This window comes from Fundulus heteroclitus, unplaced genomic scaffold, assembly GCF_011125445.2.
Source record: "Fundulus heteroclitus isolate FHET01 unplaced genomic scaffold, MU-UCD_Fhet_4.1 scaffold_56, whole genome shotgun sequence".
NCBI lineage: Eukaryota > Metazoa > Chordata > Actinopteri > Cyprinodontiformes > Fundulidae > Fundulus > Fundulus heteroclitus.
Genome location: NW_023396989.1, coordinates 1,373,772 through 1,390,526, shown reverse-complemented (window position 1 = coordinate 1,390,526; position 16,755 = coordinate 1,373,772). Strand labels below are relative to the sequence as shown.

Sequence of the window (16,755 nt, the reverse complement as noted above, 5' to 3'; positions counted from 1 at the left end):
TTTCTTTTTTTAATCAGCATTAAAGTGGAGCTGGAGTATAACTGGAAGCTTATTTGCAGTCCACTTCAAATTGATTTTAAACACTTAGCAGTAAACTTTAACCTTATTATTCAGTATAATAATGGCACACCTAAAAGGTTTTTAAGAGAACTTCCAAACTAAAACTGGACTTGAAAGTTTATTAGAAGTAAAGCAAAAGTTTACCTGGAAGACTTCAGAGTTAGCTTAAATTGAGCCACTTCAGTCCCAAGAATATATTTCTGGTGATCTTCTAGTAAACCTGCAGAAATGAACTTGGTGATCTTGGGATGTAAACGTCTGTAAACTTTGTTGTGGTAGAGGTCTGCCACGCTTAACATGGTTATCTGGTTAACTGCGGTGACGGTAAGCATTTTATTTTGAAGGGTTCAGCATCGTCTTCCGGCACAAACATCCGGTTGAACTTTCCAGTAAATCTCAGCTGAAATATTGTGGGAAGTTTTCTGCTTTCACGATGAGCTCTTCGGGAAATCTTTCTTTTTTTGCTCCCATCAAAACTAATCAGTTTTAATTCGTTTAAAGCTCGACAGACGCTGATTTAGATGCTACAACAGCAACATCTGGTGGACGCCTTGCACAATTACACCTTAAAACAATTTAGACGTTTAGAAAAAATCTTTTTATTTAGACAACAAAAATACAAAATATATTACAAACTGAAATACATAGTTTTTATAATACAAAACACATTTCTGATGGTTTTCTACTCAGTCTTCAGGACAGAACAACACTCCCATCTCGTCTGGAAGAACAGAACCTGCTGAGGGCTCTGGGGCCCGTCCTGTCGGCGGTTCTAAGCGGCGGGCTCAGGGATGTTGGTGGCGTGCATGTCCCGCGTCATGTTGGCCTTCTCTTTGAGTTTGGCCTGCAGCAGCATGTGCTGGACCACGCCTATCCTCACGTCCATCTGGACCATGTCCTGCTTCAGCTTGGTGAGACTCTGGCCGTTTCTCAATTCACGAGAACGCGAGTCCGTACTCGCGTTCTCGTCAAGTCTGTTCTCGGTAAGAACACAGGAAGATCGGACTTGACGAGAACGCGAGCACGTATTGTGCATTGGAACAGAAGTATACTCGTGACGTCATCACACCCACAGCTCCTGAGCATTTCTTTAACGTTCAAAACTATTTATACACTACACCATCATATCTTATTGAAAACGTTTTTTATTTAAATTAATTTCTAAGTATAGGTATAAAAAATATCTAAAATAATTACAGAACTGTGGGTATAAAACCAGCAATAGCGGGAATTTCTTTGTGGGGAGTTGTAATTGTTCTAGTTATAGAGGCGATTGAATCTTCTTTAAAAATCAGCACTTTGTAGAAGCAAAATGAGCGATACGAGCAATATTGCTGTTGCTTCGGTCGTTGGTCAGCTTTACCAGCAGGCTGAAGAGGAGGTGATGCAGTTGAGGAGGAAAATCCGAGCAAGGAGAAGATTGATGCAGCAGAGGAGGCTCAGAAGGCAGGCTTTGCTCACCCACCAATAGGGGGTTTTCAGCTGACGTCACGCTCACGTGACTACTCAGCGCGTCCGCCATATTGGGTGGCAGTCGTTTCGCACCGTTGACCTGCATTGTATGACGCCTTAGGCAGTATTGGAAGTGAACAATGGGGAAAGCGTGTTTAATGGTTGGTTGCACGGCCCGTGGAGGTGGAGATCAACGCTCTTTCTATCGCCTACCAGCCGTAATAGTGAATCAGTGTGAAAAAACAAAACAGCTGTCTGAACAACGCCGTCACCTATGGCTGACACGGATATCCAGGTCCGATTTGGACGGTGTTAAGCTGGAATACGCCAGAGTCTGCGGTGCTCACTTTGTCACAGGTAATTAACTGTTAAGTATTTAAAACATGTAAGAAGAATGTATTAATAATAGGGCTTGGGCGTTATGACTTATTACTTTCCGCGGCTGCCGTGTTGACTGCCTCCGCCGCCTCTACTGCCTATTACTACCGCATACTGTACTCCCTCTCTCAGCCGTGTTTTAATTTGATTAATTTCACCTTAACTTGATTTCAACCATGGTAAACCGTTGCTGTATTGTGGGCTGTAACAGCGCAACACATGATCGCCATGGGAAAAACATAGAAACAGATTAATTTTCCACCGCTTTCCTGCCTGGAGGCGCAACCACGGAGAACAACTGTTAGAGATAACAAAGAGTCGTCGGCTCGCTTGGATCGCGGCTGTAAGACCGAACATAACTTTCCACAGTATCCCGATGTCAATGAGAGTGTGTTCTAAACCTTTGAAACACATAGCAGCTAGTTAAAAGTACATTACATGCGTGAGTGGTTGTTAGCGCTAACGGTTAGCATGTGCTAACCCGTCTGAGCGCAGCTTACCTTTGAACGAGTTACAGAGATAACAAAGAGTCGTCGGCTCGCTTGGATCGCGGCTTTAAGTCGACCGAACATAACTTTCCACAGTATCCCGATGTCAATGAGAGTGTGTTCCAAACGTTTGAAACACATAGCAGCTAGTTAAAAGTACATTACATGCGCGAGTGGTTGTTAGCGCTAACGGTTAGCAGCTACTAAACTAGCATGTGCCAGAGCCCGTCTGAGCGCAGCTTACCTTTGAACGAGTTGCTGTGTTCCCACTGTTTGCTGGCTTTATGATCTGCAGCTCCTACCGGCGCCAATACGGTAAATACTTCATTTTGCACTGGTCATTGTTCTGCTTAAATAATTAAAGCAGCGAGCGGCGTCGATCGGCCCTGCAGCCAAGCGCCTTCGCGCACCGCCGGCCGCCGGCCGCCAGCCACCGCAGAAGCATGCGACACATTTGCGTCGGATTGTTTACATTTTTACCATCTTATTAAAACTCACCCGTCCACGTATGATGGCGATTTCCTTGATGTACATAACCAGATGTGAACTGGTTGTGAGCCTCTAGACCCTTGTAAGCTCTCATTTCCTCAAGAGTGTGCAGAGGGTTTTCACCGAACACCAGGTAATGCATCTGGATTACGGCTAAACAAGGCACCGTGGAGGGCATACGGGTCCATATGGTCGATCACGGAACATTTCCTCAGGTATACGTCCTTATCTGGTCGCTCTAGCCCGCTGGCGTACTTATCCATTCGCGATACGATAATACGTGTACGACAACTAGAGATAAGGAAGTGAACCACCCAATATGGCGGACCGGAAGTTGGCCAGTGACGTCAGTGAAAACCCCCTATTGCCAAGTGGTAGGCATTTTAAGATTGACAGCCTATTTCTTACTTTTATCTTAAAAAAAAAAACATTGATGATATTAAAAACGTGATCAGGTTGAAATTGTGACTTTTTCCTATATTAATAAAAATGAAGACCCAGTTTTAACATTAATAACAGTAGGGTTAAGCTACTTTATTGCACCTCCTGACCTTCACAGCATTGATTATTAAGAAAGGGAAAAAAAAACATTTTTATGTCTGTCCACCTTTACAGTGATTAATCTATAAATTATGTGCAGTTAGTTCAGCTCATTTTTTCAGTGAAATGGTAAAAATACCAGAGAAGGGAAGCCATTTGTTACATTTACTATACATTTTACCCTTTCTTTCTTGAGAACTATAATAATCTGCATGTTAAACAGGTATAGTTTTATGCATAGAAAAGGTGACAAAAAACAATTATGGTAACATTTGGCATTTTTTATTTACAGGAAGAAACAGAAACAAAATATGTGAGGATAAACACCTCTGTGCCAATCCTCCAAATATTTTTTAATGAAGGGGACCTGAAACCAGCCTTCAGGCTAAACAGGGCCACCATCGTCCTCCTCCTTCAGCTGCTGCCCATCAGAAGGTCCATGGATGGCCACAGGAGATAGAGGTGCTGGTGACCCTCTACTGGCTGGCCAACGTTTGCCCAAAAAGTAATCGCCGCCTGCTGCATCCTTCACAATATTAGTATAGAGGCAGGGGACCAGCTGGACGTGGAGGATGAGGAGGTTGACCCAGACGAGGATGACCATCCAGCGGCTGAAGACAGGGAGCGGCTCCAGCTGGCTGCATGTTTAAGTGAACATGACTACACCTAAACTAATGTAGATCAGTTGGAGTCTTGTTCACATGCTGCTTCATTTCTTTTTTTTTCACCACCTGGAAAAATACATAAAATAATGCGTAAATTTATTTCTATTCCAACTATTTTTAATTGTAAGTTTATAGGCATTGTCTATTTGTATAAGATCTTAATGAGTTATTTCTTTGTTTTAAACCATGTTAGTAACTGTTATTAATTTGTTGAATATATTACACCTTCATTCTTTTCCAAAGATTAAACATTTGTATAAAATAAATGTCTGTTTTTTCATATACTATTATTACTATTATTTTCTTTCCCTCTTTCTCCTCTCAATTATTCGTGTCCTGACTCAGAATAAACTCACTTAGATAGGAAAAACATTTATAGAATGTATTTATTTATTTATTTTATATGCTGCTGCCGTCCTAGGGAGACAATTACAATTTATTCCAGCAAGTATTGAGTTAATAAAGCAACACACGTCAGTTAGATAAACACAAAACAAATAAATCATAACCAGCGGTATTATGCACACTACTTTTTTTTAATTACGCACTAACTCTGTAAACAGGCCACATAGGGAAGCTTAAAGTATAATGTTCTCGCCTCAAACAATCTGAAAAGGTACTTTTGAAGAACAGCAGCAGAAAAGGGAATTTTTAACTTACCGCTGTGAGCTCTGTTTGCGCCGTCTCGAATCAAGCTGCGGCCGCGGTGCATTCTGGGCAAGCGGTCAGTCTGAAGAACGCACAAGTCTGCTCTGATGCATGCTCGATAAAGAGGGCGGGCGAGAACAACATCCGGGGAATTTGGCGCGTTCTCGATTTGGCGTTCTCAGCATTGGAACAGTGCTCGGTCTGAGGCTGATGACGTGTCACGAGCACACAAGTGTAACGGTTGTAGAAAGAATCACACCGGAATCAGCTCTGCGTTGTTTTATTCCTGTTTAAAACAAGATTACAGTCAGCACAGTTCTTGGGCTCTGGCTTTCCCACGCACACCTTAACCAATCAAAGGAACAAAAATAACCACATTGGTACAATAGGCTAAATAAATGTAATTAACGTGGGAATTAAATACCCAGTATAGTGCTGCGCTTAACATAAACAGTTGGGGAACAACATATAACTCCTGAGTTTGACAAACATACTTTTTAAGACATTTTGAATATACAAACAGAAGACAGCTTTGTACGCTTACCTCTCCCCAGCGCAACTTGGCGCGAACTGAAGAGGGCAGCGCGAACACACAGGATATGACGTAGAAACAGGAAACAAGAAAATAAAAGCTTCTCCGCCAAAATAAAATACAATTCCAGAACTAAGAAAAGCAAATAAAAATGTTTTGAGAAGGTTCATAAAATAAAATGAAATATAAATACATAAAATTAACTCAGCTACACAAGCACACGAGAATGCTCAAGAACGCATATTGAGAAACGGCCTCTGTTTGATTTCCACCAGCGGGGCTGGAGAGGAGAGATGGGAACACAGACAATTCAATTCAATTTTATTTATATAGCGCCAAATCATGAAACATGTCATCTCAAGGCACTTTACAAAATCAAGTTCAATCATATTATACAGATTGGGTCACATTATACAGATTGGTCAAAAATGTCCTATATAAGGAAACCAGTTGATTGCATCAAGGTCCCGACAAGCAGCATTCACTCCTGGGGAACCGTAGAGCCACAGGGAGAGTCGTCTGCATTGTACATGGCTTTGCTGCAATCCCTCATACTGAGCAAGCATGAAGCGACAGTGGGAAGAAAAACCACCCATTAACGGGAAGGAAAAACCTCCGGCAGAACCGGGCTCAGTATGAACGGTCATCTGCCTCGACCGACTGGGGGTTACGGAAGACAGAGCAGAGACACAACAAGAGAGACAAAAAAGCACAGAAGCACACATTGATCTAGTAATCTGTTCTACATTAGATGGTAGTAGCGGGTGAGCCGTCTTCTCTGGATGATGTCACAGTTAACAGAACGGAACGCCAGACCAGGTGTACCTACTATGAAGATAAAAGAGAGAGAGCAAAAAGTTAAAAGCTGAAATGACGACAGTCATTTCAATGTAATACAATGCAAAACTGGAGAACAGTAGAAATAAGTGAGAAAATTAGACCCTGATGTCCTCCAGTAGCCTAGGCCTATCACAGCACAACTATAGAGGTAGCTCAGGGTAACATGAGCCACTCTAACTATAAGCTTTGTCAAAAAGAAAAGTTTTAAGATTAGTCTTAAAAGTAGACGGGGTGTCTGCCTCACGGACCAAAACTGGGAGTTGGTTCCACAGGAGAGGAGCCTGATAGCTAAAGGATCTGCCTCCCATTCTACTTTTAGAGACTCTAGGAACCACCAGCAGACCTGCAGTCTGAGAGCGAAGTGCTCTGTTAGGAACATACGGGGTAATCAGAGCTCTGATATATGATGGAGCTTGAATATTAAGGGCTTTATACGTTAGAAGGAGAATTTTAAATTCTATTCTTGATTTAACAGGAAGCCAATGAAGGGAAGCTAAAACAGGAGAAATATGATCCCTCTTGTTGATTTTCATCAGAACTCTTGCCGCAGCATTTTGGATCAGCTGAAGACTTTGAACTGCATTTTGTGGACTTCCTGATAGTAAAGAATTACAATAGTCCAGCCTTGAAGTAACAAATGCATGGACTAGTTTTTCAGCATCACTCCTGGACAGAATGTTTCTAATTTTGGCGATATTCCTGAGGTGAAAAAAGGAAACTCTGGAAACCTCTTTAATATGGGATTTAAATGACATGTCTTGGTCGAAAACAACACCAAGATTTTTTACTTTATTACCAGAGGCAAAGTTAATGCCATCCCGATTAAGTGATTGGTTAAGAACTTTATTTTTGAAGACTCTGGCCCAAAGATTCTGTCTTGTCAGAATTTAAATGCAGGAAATTTAAAGTCATCCAGCTTTTGATGTCCTCAAGACATGACTGCAGTCGAAGTAACTGATTGGATTCATCAGGATTTATGGATAAATATAGCTGAGTGTCATCAGCATAACAGTGGAAATTAATCCCATGCTGTCTGATAATTTTGCCAATCGGAAGCATATATATAGTAAATAGAATTGGTCCAAGGACTGAACCCTGTGGTACTCCACAGGTGACCTTGAGTTTGAGGAAGATTTATTATTAACATGAACAAACTGGAATCTGTCCGACAGATAAGTTTTAAACCCGCCTAATGCTTTTCCCTTAATCCCTACAGTATGCTCAAGTCTTTGTAGGAGAATATTGTGATCAACTGTATCAAATGCAGCACTGAGATCTAACAGGACAAGTATAGACACAAGTCCATTATCTGAGGCCATGAGAATATCATTAGTGACCTTCACCAGAGCTGTTTCAGTGCTATGATGAGCTCTAAAGCTTGACTGAAACTCCTCAAGTAGGTCATTACTTTGTAAATGTTCACATAGTTGATTAGCAACTACTTTCTCAAGAATTTTAGATAAGAAAAGAAGATTAGATATAGGTCTGTAATTTACTGTTTAAGGAGGTATTCTCTCTGATCAGTGTTCCTATTTTAGACATGATTAATCTATCCTTGGTAAATGGATATGTACCACAGGCTTTTAAAGTAGCTGTTATTAAACCTTTACTTAAGAAACCATCTCTTGATCAAGATGAGTTAGTAAATTACAGACCTATATCTAATCTTCTTTTCCCTAACCCTAACCCTTATCTAAAATTCTTGAGAAAGTAGTTGCTAATCAACTTTGTGAACATTTACAAAGCAATGACCTACTTGAGGAGTTTCAGTCAGGCTTTAGAGCTCATCATAGCACTGAAGCAGCTCTGGTGAAGGTCACTAATGATATTCTCATGGCCTCAGATAATGGACTTGTGTCTATACTTGTCCTGTTAGATCTCAGTGCTGCATTTGATACAGTTGATCACAATATTCTCCTACAAAGACTTGAGCATACTGTAGGGATTAAGGGAAAAGCATTAGGCTGGTTTAAATCTTATCTGTCGGACAGATTCCAGTTTGTTCATGTTAATAATAAATCGTCCTCAAACTCTAGGGTCACTTGTGGAGTATCACAGGGTTCAGACCTTCACCAGAGCTGTTTCAGTGCTATGATGAGCTCTGAAGCCTGACTGAAACTCCTCAAGTAGGTCATTACTTTGTAAATGTTCACAAAGTTGATTAGCAACTACTTTCTAAAGAATTTTAGATAAGAAAAGAAGATTAGATATAGGTCTGTAATTTACTAACTCATCCTGATCAAGAGAAGGTTTCTTAAGTAAAGGTTTAATAACAGCTACTTTAAAAGCCTGTGGTACATATCCATTTACTAAGGATAGATTAATCATGTCTAAAATAGTTCCACTGATCAAAGGGAATATGTCCTTAAACAACTTGGTTGGGATTGGGTCTAACATACAGGTAGAAGGTTTAGATGAAGCTAAAATTTTAGATAGCTCAGAAAGCTCTACTGCTTCTAAACAGTTCAGACACTGCGCAGGTTCTAAAGATTCCTCCAATGCTGCCTCACTTACTGAGGACGAGGTAATCATGTTTGGGAGGATGCCAATTTTACTTTTAATGGAATCAATTTTATTTATGAAGAATCCCATAAAATCATTACTGCTAAGAGCTAAGGGAATGGATGGATCGACAGAGCTGTAGCTCTGGGTAAGTTTGGCAACTGTACTTAAGAGAAATCTAGGATTATTCTTATTCTCCTCAATTAATGATGAAAAATATTCTGCTCTAACTCTGCGAAGGGTCTTGTTATACAACAATAGACTGTCCCTCCAGATTAGGTAGGATTCCTCTTGGTGTGTAGAGCGCCATTTTCTCTCCAATTTCCTAACATTGTGCTTCAAGGAACGCAGCTCTGAATTAAACCAAGGAGCCAGCTTCCTGTGAATTATCAGCTTCTTTTTCAAGGGAGCTACATTGTCTAATGCAGAACGCAATGACGAAGTCACACCGTTTACAAAGACATCTATTTGTGAATTGGAAGAAACAACATTGCTGCCATCTACAGGGCATTTCTGCAATACGGAGGATATTAAAAAGGGGACAGACTCTTTAAGTTTTGATACAGCATTATCGGATAAAGATCTACTATAATGGAACCCTCTTTTGGGGGTGGAGAACTCAGTTAGATTAAACTCAAATGTTATTAAAAAATGATCAGATAGGACAGGGTTGTGAGGAAATACTGTTAATTCTTCACAATCAATGCCATATGTCAGCACAAGGTCTAAAGTATGGAGCCGAGAGTGCGTCGGTTTATGCACATTTTGAGCAAAACCAATTGAAGTTTTAAAGGCTACACTAAGGTTATCACATTCTGTGTCAACATGGATGTTAAAATCACCCACTATAATAGCCTTATCAGTATTTAACACCAAATCAGATAAGAAATCTGACAACTCATCCAAAAACTGAGTGTAAGGGCCTGGTGGACGATACAAAACAACAAACAGAAGAGGTTTTATTGCTTTGCAGTTTGGATGAGGGAAACTGAGGGTTAAATGTTCAAAAGAACTGTAGTTATTAATTGGCCTGGGACTAATTAATAAATCAGACTGAAAGATGGTTGCCACTCCTCCTCCTCTTCCCACAGATCTGGGAATGTGGAAATTTGAATAATTGGAGGGAGTTGACTCATTTATACTAACGTAGTCCTCTTGTAGCCAGGTTTCTGTGAGACAAAACAAATCAATCTGTTTATCAGAAATCAATTCGTTAACTAACAAAGTCTTTGGTGGGAGAGACCTTATATTTAATAGACCACATTTAATTGTTTTATTTTTAGGTTCAAGGTGAACCGTATTGATTTTTATTAGGTTTTTATGATTTGTTCCTTTTAGATAAGTTTTTGATCTGTGTTATAAGAATTATTATTCTGAAGTCACTATGGCCTCACACCACTCGGACAGAGAAGGCCTGGAGACCTGATGTCTGTGTATAAGATCCACTGTTTTATGATTGCAAGGCCAAATGCTGCAGTTGCTGAGGGATACTGATTGTTTACAATAGACTGTCTTTGTTTTGTCTCATGGGAAGGCCACGGTGCAGTATTAGGGGAAGCCCGAAAAGTGACACAGACAGAGACAGGGCAGACAGAGACTGCAGCGGAACCGTGGGGTGCGATTACTTTCCATCTATGTGAATCTGCTCTGTTTCTCAATAAAAGTGCTGGAACGTTATACCACCGTCTCGTCATTTAGTAAAGATGGGAACTCTGTTACTATTGTTTAATATTCCACCCAAAACTCCCACAACAATTTGGCGTCACGAACAGGATCTCCGACCGACGAGCGAGGGAGTCCGGGGACAGGAGCTGCTTTGGCCGGCCCGGAGAGGTTATCCGGCCTCTGGTACCCCGAATGGATTTTCAAGGGATGTGGAGGAGCTCCTGGTCTCGGAGCGTCTCTGGGCGTCGGCGCGAAGATCCGAACCTTTCTTTCATGAGACGGTAAGGGGATTATTTTCCAGCTCTTTTAAAAACAAACGCAATTGGTCAAAAATGCTTGCAAGCTTTTAAAATTTAAACCCCATTTTAAAGTATACCTCAAGAAATTTTAAAATTAAAAACTGTAAACCTAAATGGTAGTAAAAGTAAAAGCCGGTAGAAATAATGAATTATATTTAATCCTTAAGGCAAATAAAACAGGGTTCGCAATACCGAACGGTGACTAAGGTTTAAACATTAAACTAAAATTCAAAATTTAATTAGAATACGTTTTCAGCTGAAATACGGACTTTCCCACAAGGGGGGAGGAGTGGCAGAGTGATTTTCACCTGGAGAACAGGTGACCGGCTGAGCAGTTTCCAGCTGGTCCATTAAAGTCCTCTTGTCTTGGGTTTGTGCAAGAGGCTGTCCACTTCTGTTGTGGATGAAAGCGGCAGGGATGCTTAAGTCCTTGACTGTTGCGAAGACGTTTGCAGCTTTGATAAGTGGGGACCCCGACCATTATACCAAAAAGGCGACCATCGGATGTGAGGCCTTTCATTTAGTTGGTCGATCGTGCTAAGGACGTAAAAAATAATAATAAAAAACAAAAAAAGGATAAAATAAATAAAATAATTTAAAAAAAGTCTGGACGCAGAAGAGTCCGTGTAATGGTTAAAAGGCAGATTTTCTCAGGGTCAAGCCTAGCCCCAGGGTGAGACGTTCGATTTCATGCTGGAAAACGTAGGGGCCCAGACGCATGACATGCATAAATGATTTGAAATGATTTGATTAAACATGCAGATTTCTCACATAGGGGTTATTATTATTAATATTATTTTATTTTATTGCAGTACTGCTACTAAATAATAAAAATAGAAAAAAGAAAAGCGATAAAAACAAGGAAACGGAAACGAAACTAAAAAGGCGTTGCACCGGGGAAGCGTTTACGTGGGGACCGATTAGGCACTTCCGTTGTGGATAAAATTGGTCTAAACTGCTAATAGCGACGTATAACTTTCAAAAATGGGTAAGCGTCCAAGTGTCTGCGAGACACAGAGTTGTATCCTTGCGGGACTGAAGCGTAAAACCGCGTGTGGACGAAGCATCGGGGGGTCGTAACCAGCGCACGCTCTCCACCTTTTAAACTAAGCGGGAACTTAACGCGTTGAAAACATCTTTCGGCGTTGACGTTTAAAAATTATGAAAAACATATAACTATTTAAGATGGTGAAAAAGCAGGCCTGCACGTGTTTGTCTGTCTGAATGTCATCGTTTGTATGTAACCGTACGTGTGTATGTATCTATGTAACTAAATGTTCGTCTGTGTGAATTAATTCGGGGTAAAGGTAATGTTCATGGTTTCAGAATGTTCATTTGTTTTGGGAGAACTGCAGCTCCGTAATTCAAATGACATTTTAAGCATGGACTATGTTAACAATAGAGGTACAGTAAATGAGAGATTTAAATAACAAAGTTTGTTTTTTAACATTAAATATCAGGACCAAATTAAATTGATACACGGAGAGATTAACATGTCTTGAACGGAAATATTTCAGCTTTGTTAGAAATTGGAAATAAGCGTTACATAAGCTTGTTAATAAGTTTACTGTTTTACAAATTTAGGCTGAGATCCTATCACTTGTTTTTTTAGCCCTAAAGTAACTTAAAATTACTGAGCTCTCATTGCTAATAATAATAATGATTCATCACAAACCAGTCCAGTTGAAAGAAGTTTAGATATACAAGATTTTTGATTTAAATAGATGAGGGAAAACTGTGCTTTGAACAAACCTGTATGGAACTAAATATGAATTGCTTTTCTGAGGGTTTTCTATTCATTTATTTTATTTATTTTTTACTTGGAATTTGAATGCAACTAATGAGAAATTTTGAAAAGCGTCAAGATATCACAAGGCCACGTTACGCGCGTCGTCAGTTACGAAATCATCTGATGTTATTAGTTATGCTGAGCTAAGGCGATCCTCAGAGGGACAGTTTAACCTGAGAAGGACAATAGATATGATAAACAAATCTGACCATGATTTAAACATCTGAATGTTACGGCAAGGCTGGGTCTGTGTGTTCTGGCCTGGGGGCTGATCCTTTGGAGAAGGACTAAAGGTGATGTCATTGACTTCAGCCTGCTCCAGTTTTGAGTTTTATTTTGTCAGAGACAAAGTTTGATTTATTTTTTTTATCCTTTTGTTTCTTTTATGTTTGTCATGTTAGAGGGAACACTGTAGTTAAAATGTTTGTGACTGCTTTGCTGTAATTTCTTTTCAACCTATGGAGCGTTTTCTTTGGCAAAAAATGCTGGCAGAATTCATTCTGTTTGCAGGCGTGAGGACTGGAGGATGGACTCTTGATGAGAAGGAGAATGTTGGGCTGCTGAATTTAGACATTGGACTGAAAATGGACAATGAAGGACTATGACTGAGGCATCGGACAACCTTCGACAACAAACACAGATGAGTTCTGCAGACACGACTTCATGCATTTCACTTCAGATTTTGTTGTACACAATTAAAACAAAATACACATTACGAAACACATTAAGATTATGTAAAGGGGAAAACTTTTAAAGAAGCACCTTGATGGAATCATGGAGCAACTTAATAAATTAAGTGGGTATTATATCAACAGTTAAATAAATAAATGAATGAATTAGTTTTCACTATATAGGTAGAGTAATCTGAACTTTTAAATAGCATTTCATTTAATAAACATCTTAAGAGTAAGCTGATTTCTGCTACTCTGGCAGGCTTCAATAAAACGCAAAGAAAAGGTTACTGGCTAAAATGGGTAATGTTGCAATAAAATTAGCATAATGACACATCCTACTAACTAACATGGGTAGATTTAGGATTAAAGCATCAGTGTAAAATGGTTACAATATTTATGGAGATTTAGTATCTCTCGACTAGAACAAATAACTCAATAGTTTAACTGGTTGTTAAAACATCCTAAGGGGAAGAACACATAAAACAGAGGTTAGCTAATTGTTAACCTGAAGGCTTTTAGATCAGGATAATTTAATGGTTATCCTCTTACATACAGAAAAGAAGTAAGATTAATTTAATTAGATTAGATTATGGGGACATTTTGGATCTGGTCAGGATGGTTGGGGGGCTGTGATGATAAAAGGGTAACAGCTTGAAGGTGGTATCAATGAATGAAGGTTTTTCTCTGAGGAACATTAAAGCAGCAAAGACACCCCACATTGGAACTCCTGTTTTGAACGGGACATAAGGTGAGATCCTTACAATAAGAGGCGTTCCACACAGGGGGGTGTGGAGACCCCTGGGGCATGGCACCCAGGACGAGCTGCTGTGGACTTGACACAGCTGGTGGAACCAGAGGGACGACAAGGTGGTCCCACATGTCATCTGACACCTTACACTGACTGTAAAGGGTTCTGGGTTTTCAGGGTTGCTGAAAACAGAAAGCTTCAGAGAACCTTAACCCTTCCTGACCAGGCACTCAGAATACATAGATCATAGATCAGATTGCAGAGGCCTAGACAAATAGGAACGCAGAGACGCGTTCACCCAAGAACTTCTTAATAAAAGTCCTTAATCCTCAGTTTAAGAAAATAAATAATCACATGTATGGTTTACTTTATTTTAGGATTAATTTGGGAACTAATTCTGATTTGCTTAAGTAGCTTTAGTTGTTCAACAATGTTAGAACATTTTCAAAAAACTTCTGTTCTCTCCTGCTCTCTGCTTTGTTTTGTGTTGTAGAACCTTGGCATCCTTGAACAGTAGCAGCATGGTATAAATATTTTGTCTTTTCTGTGCAGAACAGCACCTCACTTAAAAAAAAAAGAGGGAGAGAGGGAAAAGGCTTTCACATGGAAAGGCTTTCTTTTTCTCAGTTGGGTTTTCAAAATAATTGGGAAATGTCATGAAACGAATATGTTGATGAAATTATGTTGCAGAGAACTTCAACTGTCAGACAACAACAGTTAAGACACACATTAAAAGCATCTGTTAAGAATTATTATGAATTTACTGCAGATACATTTGAACTTAAAGATTACTCTTTTAACTAATAATTAAATTGCAGAATTCTGAGAACTAAATAATTGTGCACAGAAATATCTTGAATGTGAAAGTGCTTGGAGAATGTTTAATAAATGACACATTAAAGGGGTTTTGATAAGAACACTAATTACACCTTGTTTCTGTTCTCTAGTGGGAACAAGGACTCGTGTCTGCAGACCATCTTCACAAAGTGTTTTATTAGAGAGAAATGCAAAATAAAATGCTCAGTGCCCATCCAGAACTGAACGCTTATTACCATCCAGCTCAATCGTCCAGCCTGCGTGGAGGAACCAGAAGAGGACTGGGGATGAAGAAGCCAGAGAACTCTGATTCCTTATTCTTCAACGGGAGGAGTTACCTGAAGAGACACTAAGCGCGATTAGATTATTTTCTGCCTTGTGCCTGAATGGCCTGAAGGCTTCCTTAACTTTGCGTTCTTGACGTTTCAGACTCTTCTCATATTGTGTTGCTGTTTGTTTAACTGCTCTGTTCCACTGACTCACACGTTTGATTTTTTTGTGTTATGAGATCTACACTTTAATGTTACATCATGTTGATCAATATGGGTTTTATGGTAAAAAATGGAAACTGTTTGCTTCAGACACACAAAGATCTATGGTTTATGCACCTTTTGATTTGATATAGGAAGAACCAGGATCGGATTGGCTCTAAAGATCCTTTAATATTAGCTGGTAATGATAACACTTAGATTCAATACAGGGTTTTCAGGCTCAGATTGGCCGAGAGCAGATTTCCCTGGGAGGGGGGCTTGCCAGTTTTTACTGCCCCCTAGGGGTAGCTTTTTCTGGCGTTTCCCCAGCCCGCACTGAACCTCTCCTGCCTTTGCTCCTGGTGTTGTAAGTTTGGAGTGGTGGATTATTGTCCATCGTAGGGGTGAGTGGAGAAAGGAGTAGGAGGGTATTCAGGGTGGGTGAAGAGTAGACGGATTCGACCTTGGTTAATGAACAGGGTTTAGCTTACCATAGTCTAATGTAATTTTAAAATAATGTGCGCATAGGTACCTAAAACAGGCCTTACCTAATTAGATGAATCCTAAATTGTGGACAAAAGCTAAATCTTTGATCTTGTGTGTTAAAGCTCTATGAAGCATTCATGTTGATCTGTATTAAAAGTTCCAGCACTGCTCAGTTCCAACACGGGAACCCTTTGGGTCCCACTTTATGAGTTTACAGAAATGGTTCCTCTGTGCTTTGTTCACATTTTCAAGTGATGGGTCATCTTGTTTTGTCTTGATGCTGACGACGCCATCATCAAAAAAAAAAAAGAGAGGAATGTTATAAGAATTATTATTCTGAAGTCACTATGGCCTCACACCACTCGGACAGAGAAGGCCTGGAGACCTGATGTCTGTGTATAAGATCCACTGTTTTATGATTGCAAGGCCAAATGCTGCAGTTGCTGAGGGATACTGATTGTTTACAATAGACTGTCTTTGTTTTGTCTCATGGGAAGGCCACGGTGCAGTATTAGGGGAAGCCCGAAAAGTGACACAGACAGAGACAGGGCAGACAGAGACTGCAGCGGAACCGTGGGGTGCGATTACTTTCCATCTATGTGAATCTGCTCTGTTTCTCAATAAAAGTGCTGGAACGTTATACCACCGTCTCGTCATTTAGTAAAGATGGGAACTCTGTTACTATTGTTTAATATTCCACCCAAAACTCCCACAACAATCTGTTAAGTTTTGGCCGTGGGAAAGACACCATCTCAATAGGATAATGGATGGGTAACAGTACAGAAGCTGCAGAGAGGTGTGTTAAACTACGGCTCTGCTTCCTGGTCTGGACCCTGGATTGTCAGCATTTAGGAGGACTAATAAATCCGGCCAGATTTCTAGAAAGAAGAGCTGCACCATCCAAAGTAGGATGGATGCCGTCTCTCCGGATCAGACCAGGTTTTCCCCAGAAAGTTCTCCAGTTATCAATGTAGCCCACGTCGTTTTCAGGACACCACCTAGACAACCAGCGGTTGAATGATGACATGCGGCTAAACATGTCATCACTGGTCAGATCAGGCAGGGGACCAGAGAAAATTACGGAGTCCGACATTGCTTTAGCAAACTCACACACCGAAGCAACACCAACTTTAGTGACCTCCGATCGGCGTGATCGGGTGTCATTACCGCCAGCGTGAATAACAATCTTACTGTATTTACGCTTATCCTTAGCC

General features: G+C 40.3%; 1 protein-coding gene across 1 annotated transcript in view; it reads left to right on the top strand.

The window, feature by feature from the left end:
* LOC105922418 (M1-specific T cell receptor alpha chain-like) overlaps positions 1-16,755 on the top strand; it is a 571,536-nt gene that overhangs the window by 255,183 nt on the left and 299,598 nt on the right. The gene's annotated exons all lie outside the window — the stretch shown is intronic.